The sequence below is a fragment of the Diadema antillarum genome, unplaced genomic scaffold (genome assembly GCF_040938485.1).
Source record: "Diadema antillarum isolate AM-2024a unplaced genomic scaffold, OU_Dant_1.0 seq00000854_RagTag, whole genome shotgun sequence".
NCBI classification, from domain to species: Eukaryota; Metazoa; Echinodermata; class Echinoidea; order Diadematoida; family Diadematidae; genus Diadema; species Diadema antillarum.
The window spans coordinates 1,881,225-1,892,374 of NW_027271725.1; the positions used below are offsets into that span (position 1 = coordinate 1,881,225).

At 38.7% G+C, this 11,150-nt stretch overlaps 1 pseudogene; it reads right to left on the reverse strand.

Annotated features, from left to right (window-relative positions):
* Positions 1-8,596: 8,596 nt before the first annotated feature.
* LOC139740462 (putative nuclease HARBI1) lies at positions 8,597-10,850 on the reverse strand (annotated as a pseudogene).
* Between the last annotated feature and the right edge of the window lie 300 nt (positions 10,851-11,150).

Below are 11,150 nucleotides of genomic sequence, written 5' to 3' on the forward strand. Positions count from 1 at the left end.
ATGAGTTATTCGCAGTTTTTTGATGCATTCTGAATATGTTAAAGTGTAGTATACAGCACTTACAATACATAAGTGTATGTTGTATTATATTTTGGAGATATACAATGGTTCGGTGAATGTAGGGTTTTTTATTTAGGGGTTCCAGTTTGGGCTTACTGGATTGATAAAAACAGTTCGCATACTATCCCCTCTCCTTTTATGGAATACGGTGTTAGATGTTGTGTGATGGTACATGTGTATTGTGATGTTAGCGCTACACTCGTACTACGGTCAATCCTTGTTTTTTTGGTTTGATTGGCTAATTATATAAATTGTCAGAAGATAGTAGATATTGGATGCATACAAGTACTGCTTGAGTTATTTTTGAACGTGTCTGTATAGTATGTATGGCAGTACACCTGTAGTTCAGAATATAGTACCTCACAAGTTTTTTAGTATTTTTATAGTTTATACAATAGGCCTGTATATACGTGAAAGGTAAAAGATGACATATTAAAGAAAGTTTGGTGAAGTAAAAGGTTGCTTTGATGCCAACATCATACACGTGTGATTTTACACGTCTTATGTGAGGTTGTGGAACACGTGACATTATATTTATTGTTAGTTATTTCTAATAGAAAGTTCTGTCTCAAAAGCAGCATATGTTTGCACTACGTACAGTACATATTGCTTTTAGTTTGTTGGAGTACAAAGTGTTCCCATATGTATTCATTATTCATGGTATGCACATGTTTGCACCATTCCCAAGAGAGGAAGGAAAAACAGAAAGAAAGAAAGTAGTCACGCCAGTATATATTGTGTGTTGTTTAGACGCCCTCTAGAGGCGACTGTATTGTAACCATGTTACAGCCTGGATCTCCAATAAAGTGGAGTGTTCTTTTCGCATCCTAAATCTGATGTGTTATGTTTGTCTGTTTTACGGTAATGGCGCTTCAAATCTTCAATTCCACTGAACCACCCAATTACAGAGTGTATTTTTCATTTTGTGTGGCTGTCCTATAATTCCAGCCATGGTGAGTTTTAGGTTATATGGCTCGCCATACATGAGGTAGTGAACGTGTTGATAGGTAAGTTGAAGTTATTGGTCTTTTAAAACTATGCACCAATGCCTCTGGTCCCTAAAACCCAGGATTTTCCAAGTCACAACCCACACCATGGCCTTGGCCAAAGGAAATCTGGTAAAGTGTGACACCAAATGTAATTCTTTGAATCTCCCTTTGTTACACTAGATTTGGTAATCAAACATATCTGAATGATTAAAGTACTAAATACATGTATTGTAATACTTTTGTGACCTTGTATTTTGTAACCCCCCAAAAAAAATTTAATAGTAGTAACAACTTTAGATCTAACTTAGATTTCAACAGAGATACTCAACACGTACATGAGGTAGTGAACATGTTGATAGGTAAGTTGAAGTTATTGGTCTTTTAAAACTATGCACCAATGCCTCTGGTCCCTAAAACCCAGGATTTTTCAAGTCACAACCCACACCATGGCCTGGGCCAAAGGAAATCTGGTAAAGTGTGACACCAAATGTAATTCTTTGAATCTCCCTTTGTTACACTAGATTTGGTAGTCAAACTTAATATCTGAATGATTAAAGTACTAAATACATGTATTGTAATACTTTTGTGACCTTGTATTTTGTAACCAAAAAAAAAAAAAAATTAATGGTAGTAACAACTTTAGATCTAACTTAGATTTCAACAGAGATACTCAGCACGTACATGAGGTAGTGAACGTGTTGATAGGTAAGTTGAAGTTATTGGTCATTTAAAACTATGCACCAATGCCTCTGGTCCCTAAAACCCAGGATTTTCCAAGTCACAACCCACACCATGGCCTGGGCCAAAGGAAATCTGATAAAGTGTGACACCAAACGTAATTCTTTGAATCTCCCTTTGTTACACTAGATTTGGTAGTCAAACTTGATATCTGAATGATTTAAGTACTAAATACATGTATTGTAATACTTTTGTGACCTTGTATTTTGTAACCAAAAAAAAAAAAATATTTAATAGGAGTAACAAGTTTAAATCTAACTTAGATTTCAGCAGGGATACTCAGATAGTTTTTGTCCAGCCCACCAAAGGTGAGGGGAGACTAAGGGATCGCCTGCAGCATCTGTCTGTCTGCCGTCCGTCTGTCGTCCGTCTGTCTGCCCGTTGTCTGTCCATAGCGCTTCAAGAACTTCAATATCTCTTTACTCTGGGCTTTAATTGCAATCAAACTTCGAGGGAAGAGGGGTCATACAAAGTTTCACATTTTGCCATCGAAGGTCACCTCAAGATCAAAGCTAACAGGCAGGGGTCAATGAACTTTAGGGCCCAATGTTACGTTTTTATGGCGTGTTTCTATTATGGGTAATAACTTTTGATCCATAACTCCATTTGTGACCAAACTTGGATGGTAGATGTCCCTTGGGGAGTGGATGATCACCACAAGTCAATGGTCACAAGCATGGGTCAACGAACTTATAGAGCCCAATGTTAAGTTTATATGGCATGTTTCTATTATGGGTCATAACTTTTGATCTATAAATAACTCCATTTGTGACTAAACTTGGATGGTAGATGTCCCTTGTGGAGTGGATGGTCACCACAAGTTCATTGGTCACAAGCATGGGTCAACGAACTTTTAGAACCCAATGTTAATTTTTTATGGCACATTTCTATCATGGGTCATAACTTTTGCTCCATAGGTCCGTTTGTGACTAAACTTGAATGGTAGATGTCCCTTGGGGGTGGATGATCACCACAAGGTCATAGGTCACAGGCAGGGGTCAACAAATTTTAAGGGCCCAGTGTTAAGTTTTTTGGCACTTTTCTTTTTTGCCATAAATTTTTACCCTTTTATATCTCTTTTTATCTGTTATATCTCCTATTTTTTAATTGTTCTATCCCATTCGTGTACAATTTCTTGTATGCGAATGGGCAAGACACATTATGGCACTTGCCTTGTTAGTAGTTAACCCTTCCCCATATAGACCCCTTAGTTTAATCACTTATCCCCATTCCTGTCTGTGAAGTTGGCCATGAACTTATGTGCGATCTACACCATGGCTCCTTGCAGTTGCCATGGAAACAATGCATTTGATAAGCAAAATCAGCTGTTTTGGAGTTGACCAGCATGGTTCTGGTTACCATCATTACTATGGGGAAAGGAGGAGTTTTGCCATTCGCTTTCGGAACTCCAGCTGAGTCAGTGGTTTTGGGCGTCCACTTTTGGTCACCCAGTGAGGGGCCTCAGATTCATTTATTAGAATGAGTGCATTAGATACGGCCACATCAACTCAAAAACAACAAAAACTCGCCTCAAAATTGTTGGAAACCAGATAATCATGTGACAAAAAATTAACACAACACTCTCAAAAGTATGCCTGTACCGTGAAAATAAAGGGACAGAGTGAAATGAAAGCAAAAGAGAGAAGAATGAGAGAAATGGACGAGAAACTTAACAACTTATGCCACACCAATGGGTAACCATAGCAATGTAATCTTGAGGAAGATCTTATCCTCAGTAATGCACAAACTGGACTGACAGAAGTGAACAGTAATCTTCCGCCGAGTTCCTTTTTCTGCCGGCTGGGTCTGGCTGGGTGTCCTGGATGCCAGAAATCCTTGTGCAGACGTTTGACGTTGTTGAGTTGTCTAGCATCACCCATAGGACTGATCTGATGTTGAAATGGGGCACTTGCTTCCCGTCTTGTCAGAGTCACCAGCTGGCTTGGTTTTGTTGCCGTCTCCATTCCTACCGCATTGGGGTTAAAGGGCGAGACCCCTGCTTTCCTGACAGCTGACTTCAGGTTTTCCTGTCCCATGGCTCTGATGGAAGCTAGGGAGGAGAGATGGGTGACGTCATATATGGTGATGATTTCACCCGGACATGCTTGCATGTACTTGGCACATTCTGTGTGCTGTAGGCTCTCTTCAAGCAGGTATAATGTCAAGTGGCTGGAGAATGTGGCTTGTGTGTGCAGGAAGCATGAACAACACGATCTGATGAGCTCTAGCTGGCATATTCGATAACAGGGATGGAAATGTGCGTTGAATATGTGTCGTACAGGGTGATGACAAATTCGTTGACTTCTCGTGGAGGGAGTGAGGGCAGGATGTGTTGCTCAAGGTAGTTCATGAAAACATCTCCGTTACTCGAACTTTCTGTCATGCACATCCTGGACCCAGGGATTGTGCCATTCGTGGGATCGGGTGTCCTACATTTCCCTTTGAAGACGTAAGAAGGGGGAATTGCTCTCCGGTAGCACTCCCACATGCTCGAAGTGTTGTTGTACCGATCTGCTGTGATGTTATTGAGTTGATCTGTGTTCAGTTCTTCAACTCGCCACTTTAGGAGGCTTTTGATCTGCATTGAAGTTCATCTCATTCTATGTTGTATGTTGTAAAACTGAAAATAGATTAAGCAATTGTACTCCTTATCACATAAAGAATTACATATTGTAGTTCTATAAATGGACCATGAGCTTTTTAATCAGGAAGATTAACTTTCAATGATATTAAATTAAGTGAGCTACAATGTAATATTTTCTATAGCATTTTGACAAGATGTTACAAAAATGGTAATTGTGTAATTGGGTACACTTAATGTCGATAATTCTTGAAGGGTAGTTCCTGACAATTCCAAACATTTTTCAGAATTCCAAATTACAAACTACACATTTTTATAATTCAAATTCATCAGGAGATACAATTATTGCAATATCGACTGGTTAAGAATTACGATATGCTATAGGTTCACTTGAATGTGGTTGCGAAGCAACCCAAGGAAAATAAACAACGAGGAAGGAATGCATACCTTCTTCATAGGTGAACTCTGTTAGCTAGGACAGTTTAATGGAAATTTAATGCCACAAAACTCATAATCATTTATAGCTATTCCAAAATAGATATTTTAGATAAATAAAGTTAATTGATTAATGTGCTATCTAAGCGCATGATTATACAAATCATCAGATCTCAAAGTATACATGTACATGTACAAGTATAACAAATGTATTGCACTAATTCATGCATTATCCATTTTAGAGCTGGCTTTTTGTAAACAGATTTATGATTTTTTAAATTACAGACGTCTTAGAAATCAAATTTGTGATACAAACTTAGAATAAGTTTTATGTGACGTGACATGAGCAAGGAATTTCATGAAGCTCTACTGAATGCAATAAACCTTGTAATTAATGTTAAAGTACCTACTGTATAATTTATTGATTTGAGTGAATATTAATTGATGACTGGCCCTTGTGATTCATGAATGTCTGGCCAAACTCTCCACCAGGATTTGAATGAGAACATGACTCCAATCAGTTGCCCCATTGAATCCCAGGATGTGCGAGTACTCATAGAATTCTTGTTGAATGCCACGAAATTGGTCCAGGAAATGAACGAATCTCCCATGCCTAGCTGCTAGCAGAGAAGAGACATCTGCTTTGAGTTTTGACAATGTGTGTTGTGATCAGTGGTTTCAAAGGTGTGCCACTACAAAGTAAGGCCTACTGGAAAATAAGGAATGTTTCCTCCTGACTGTCTGCTGTTTGTTCCCCCCTTGTGTGCAGTTGTGTCTTGGACAAAACCAAGCATGAACATCCAATAAGTGTTGGGCAAACATGTCAACACCACCATGGGTGCAAAAACTTGTTCCTAGATATTTTGCCCTTGCACATCTCCAAGCATTCTTGCCACTCCAAAGGGTAAGTCTTGTGTGTGCTGGCGGGAGCTTTCTCAATTTTTCTCTTTCCTTCGTAGTAGGCCCTTACTCTAAACTTTACATAGAGTAAGGGATTGAGTATTCGACCACCTAAGCGGTTTTGCCGAATTTGTTTAAAAACAAGTTACAGAACCAAAGTGATAAACACAAATTGTGAAAGCATATAATACATCAACATAATATATGACGCTGAAACCATAGTGAAAGATGTTACCATGGCACCAGGTATAAATGAGACACGCTTCCACGGAGGGAGTTTTCGGCCGCGTCGAAGTTTTCGGCCGCTGTATAGTGTGTGATGACACACCTTATGTCATGACTGTAACATGGTGGTATTTCACTCTCAAATTGTTGTAAATGGTTATCATATTAACAATCAAAATTCCTCTCTTCCTATTCCATCCAAGCATTTCATATTTGCCATCTAAATCTTATGTTAAATGCTGTCTTTTTCTTAACCTTTATTTTCTCTGTAACAGATTGAAAAATAATAGAATGATTTTCTTTCTGACATTTTCTTTCTCATGAGTATATAGATGTTTTAATTGCTAAAATTTTCTAGATCTCAATCTACACATACATATCCATGTTATGGAATTGAATTTTATATGATTTTCATGACTTCATTCAAAGAATAGTGTGAAGTAGTACACTAAATTAATTAAAAAAGAAATGAGTGTGGAGTACTTAAACAAAACATGATTTGCACATGATTAACTCATTTTAATAGTAAATATTCCAAGCAAATATGATACTTTGCAAGCAAGAAACATTGCGTAATCATTTTCGTGAGAGGACATGATCGGAATGCAATGAAACCACTGGCAAGAAAAAATAAAATAAGTGAAAAGAAAATAGAGTACAGCTGAATATTGTCAAAAGAATAGAAGGATAATGACCCTGAATTTACTGGAAATACTCACCTAGATAGTTTTACTCTATTCCTTGTCATGTAAATGAAAGTTTAAAAAAAGTCTCTGTAGTGTCAAAAGAAGTTGTAAGCGCAATGTTGTTGTTTGTTTATTCCAGCATTTAATCTCTTGAATCAAGTCCAATCACACGAAACAATGAATCTGTTTAAAAAAGGGGGGCAGGGTCATGGTTGGGAATTGAAGATGCTTTTCTAGTGAGGGGGTGATGAATGTGCTTAGGGTCATTCGTCTGTCTATCGAAGTAGGCCTACTCGTTACTCATTATAGTGAAAGAGCAATTACTTACTTCATTCTTCTTCTCACATAATGAAGTGTTAGCATCTCTGCAAGTTTTTGTTGCCTTCTGTTTTGTCGCCACAGGGAGTGTCTTTGATAGTGTAGCAACGATACATGGCTACAGCACTGCCCTAACATCTTCTCATGCCTGCAAAAAAACATGCCTCCCAGACATGTATGATATTCTCGCTACATGTACCAGCCATTTTGATGGAAAATGATTATACAGACATAGCTTTGTGAAAAGAAAAAAAGAATCAAAGAAAAGCTTGGAATTTTCCCTTCAGCTTTTGCTCACTGCATGTCTAGTTTAAACCTCTCTATGAGAAATTTCATGGCTTTAAAGGGGAAGGCTAGTAACTGATCAGTGGGAATCAGTGGAAATGCTGGGAGATGATTGTTCCAATCCTTATGGGATTCATTCAAGAGTTCGTTGTATATCTATTGTTGTGTGAAAATGATTTGCTTCAGAATCGTCTCATATTCAAGTAATGTGCAGTTTAATGCTTCCAGGTTAGCGTCCCTGGTCAGTGACGGAGCATTAATCTGCACATTACTTGAATGTGAGACCGTTCTGAAGCAAATCATTTTCACACAACAATAGATATACAATGAACTCTTGAATGAATCCCATTAGGATTGGAACAATCATCTCCCAGCATTTCCACTGATTCCCACTGATCAGTTACTAGCCTTCCCCTTTAAAAAAGAGAAGGTTTTTCTCCAAAGCGGTGCCCACCCAACAGGCTTTAAACCAATAAAGCTTCAGTGCACTGTCTCATGGCAACAGTTGATCTTCATAAGTAGTGCCTTTCCGTGATGTTTTTCTGACAACACATTACGGTGTATTTTCATGTTCAACTTCACCATTCATACTGTCATAACTGAGTCGTAATTGTGCGAACAGGCCCTAATGGCTTGAGAGTACAACATATGACTTAGCAGTATTGTGCAGGGTGACCGTGTGGTGACAGTGTGGTGATTCAAGTTGGATTTTACAGGCCATGCCTACATCACTCCCCATAAATCCTAGTGTACTTTATCCAACACCAAGTAAGACCGTTCCGGTTGATTGAGCCTGTTTATATTTCAGTTTGGCTTGTCTTCTTCTGAGAGTTAGCATCTACAATTTGTATTTGTATGTGTCACCAAATTGTTCTTTGTGAGTTTGTGTGCCACGTAGTATGACTTCTCTGGTCACCATGACCGTCATCACCATGGGAGCTGAGGAGACGTTTCGCCAGACGCTTTCTGAACTCAAGCTTAGTCTGCTGTTTTAGGCGTCCACTTCTGGTTTCTGCTGGAGGCTCTCGAACAAATCAACAGTGGTGAAGAAGTTGTCCGTGTTGACTACATGATGCTTCCCCCAAAGCCGTTCAGTCATATATAGCATATACAGTAGTCTGTTTAAAAATAAAAACGTATTTTAGTAATGTTAGTATACCACAAAACACTTTTGTTGCATAATAATGACCTTGAAATTTAATCCAAAATATGAAAGAAAAAATAAATTGCTCTATTTACCTCATTGCAATGCATGTAAATATGTGTTTTGAAACACTTTTCACAGAGCAATTTTTCAAGAATTATGACAGGCTATCATATTCAGGTTCTAAACTATTTGTGCCCTTCTTTCAGATGTAGTGTCAATTTGATCATGAATGTTATACCCTTGACCTTGAAGTTCCTCTAAAAATGGCTCTGAGGGGATGTCCACTGTCTCCTAAGAGGAAACCACTCTCCCCTCTGTTCTGCAGAAACCTTCCAAGATGGCTCATTTGAAGGACTCGTGCATCATGCGCAGAGCCGGGCCATCTACAAGGTCATAGTACCGGTAACATTAACCTTCAGATACAATACAGTGGTTACCTGTTCAATGTGACCCTGACAGTATGCATCCTTTCAAAAGTTTCCAATTAGAAATATAAAGTTTCAGGAAAACAATGGTGGGATGGTTAGATTTCAAACTTTCAGCTTCGATAAGAATTGTTGTGTGATAGAATGATATTTTCATGTGGGATATCTCACTGAGATGGAAATACTTACAACATACCTGTAGCATTGTCAGAATGAGTTAATGATGTTGAAGTTATAAATATCGTGGTAAACGTAATCATTAAAGTGTATAGGAATTAGAAAATACAACATAAATCAAACCACAAAATTGAAGCGTAAGTTGGCCTATATTAGATAATTATATCTAAATTATAAAACAAAAATCCCAAATACACAAAGATTCAATATAAATTTGGTGTCACACATTGTTTGTACGTTTATGGTACAACAGAACTTCCTGTTGACGAATACATGTTCATTAACACCGAGGACAGCAGAGTTCAAACCCACATGTGTACAATCTACAGCCCCCAAGGCACTCGGGAAACCTGCTATGGTGAAGAACTCGTTCTTCACATGGTCTGCCTCAGCTCACGTTGGGAATTTGATGAACTGCATTGGAAATAGAAATTGAAGTTAAGTTTATCTTAAGTGTTGGCTTTTTTCACTCTTACTTCAAATCAATGTGCTAACTTAAATTCTTACAGATAGGACAGCTAGTGTAGTACTGGTCCACTGTAGCTAGCTGTAAACCCTGAGGCCTAGTGGCATGCCGTTGATAGCCGGCGTAGCTAGCAGCCAGGACAAGTATGATCTGTGAGGATGATGGTCACGCTCATCTAGCCCCGAGCGATCGCGACCGAATTGGTAATAGCCGCATTTGTTTACATTTATTCGGCTGTATAACTTTAACAGTGTACAAGGCATTGAAATAGATGAATAATTGATATTAAGTAGACTCTGCGCATGGCCTGGCCTGGGCTGGGGCTTAACTTTGCAAAAACTGAAGAAGAGTGTATTAAACCAAAAAAGATCATAGACAGAGTCTAGATCTTTGCTTTCAATACTCAAAGAACAGAAGTTCAAAGAGACTGTAGTCATAATGATTCTGCTAGTATTCAGCTTAGCAATAATAGACTAACGTTATAGTAATGTTGACTATTGTCTTTCTACTCTAGTACAATACTAGAATAGTACTACAGTAGTAGGTTTTAGAGGACGAGCTGCCATTCATTGGATGTGTGCCTGCATTTGGGGGGGGGGGGGGGATGGCAGCTGGTGGCTGTTGTAGGCATTGGGGGAAAAAAGGTGTAAATCGGGAGCAGATGAGGCATCTGCGTGTTAAACCAATGACAGCTCCTGCACTTGGCATCACTTTTTGTTGTACAAAATGTGCCTTTTTTTATGGCTGCCCACATCCCAACCCCCCCCCCCCCCCCGAGTTTATAGGTAATAGGCACAGAGTCACAATGTGTGCTCATATTGCCTTGGACTTCAACAGACTAGAAAATGTAGTAGGTTAATACTAATATTATATACATCTGTGGTTACAATAGACTCAGAGAAAGAGTCAGTGACTCAGTAAGACTGAATGACTGTAGTTCTACTAACCGTTAGTGCATTTTGTCCAATTCAGTGAATGACTGTATCCAACAAAGGTTAACTACAATTTCATATATATTTCTATATATATTAGAGAGAGAGAGAGAGTTCTATATACGGAATATTATTAAAATTAAAGAAGGTGCAAGAGACACCGCCTACCTCACTTCCCCGTTGAACCAGGGCCAGTGTCACTTTACGGATGCATCGCGACACTGTCGTGATGCTCACTCTGTGTGATCTAGCTATTTGACAGAGCAGAGTGCCTCCAGCATAGTGCATTATTGCTATGCACACTTGTACAAGAACTGGCAATGATCTATTCCTGTTCGTTCTTGGCTGAATATCGCCTCTCATCAAGTTCACTAGAAAGTTAATTCCCTGTCGTGTAAATCTGTAGGCTTTCTTTATCTTTGTGTCGTCTAGTCCCCAGAATGGATCTTCTCTGGGGAAGGAGACCTTCCTACCCCTAGCCACCATTTTGTTGCTATGAAGCTCTTACGAATGACTTATGAACAACCTTTGATTTTTAAGAGCAGCCTGAACCTGTTGTAAAGTTACGAGCAACTTGTTGAACTTACGAACAACTCCCATCTTTATGAAATCTTTCACACTCTGTTCGACAGTATGACTCATAGGAGTCACTTCTTAGTTCTCTGTATGCTAACAAACACTTTTGTTGAACTGGTGTAGATTTTTCATTGGAAATATTTGTCACCAATGTGTGGACTGGTCTGGACTAAATATCTGGGTCTCACACAACTTATCTAAATTATATGT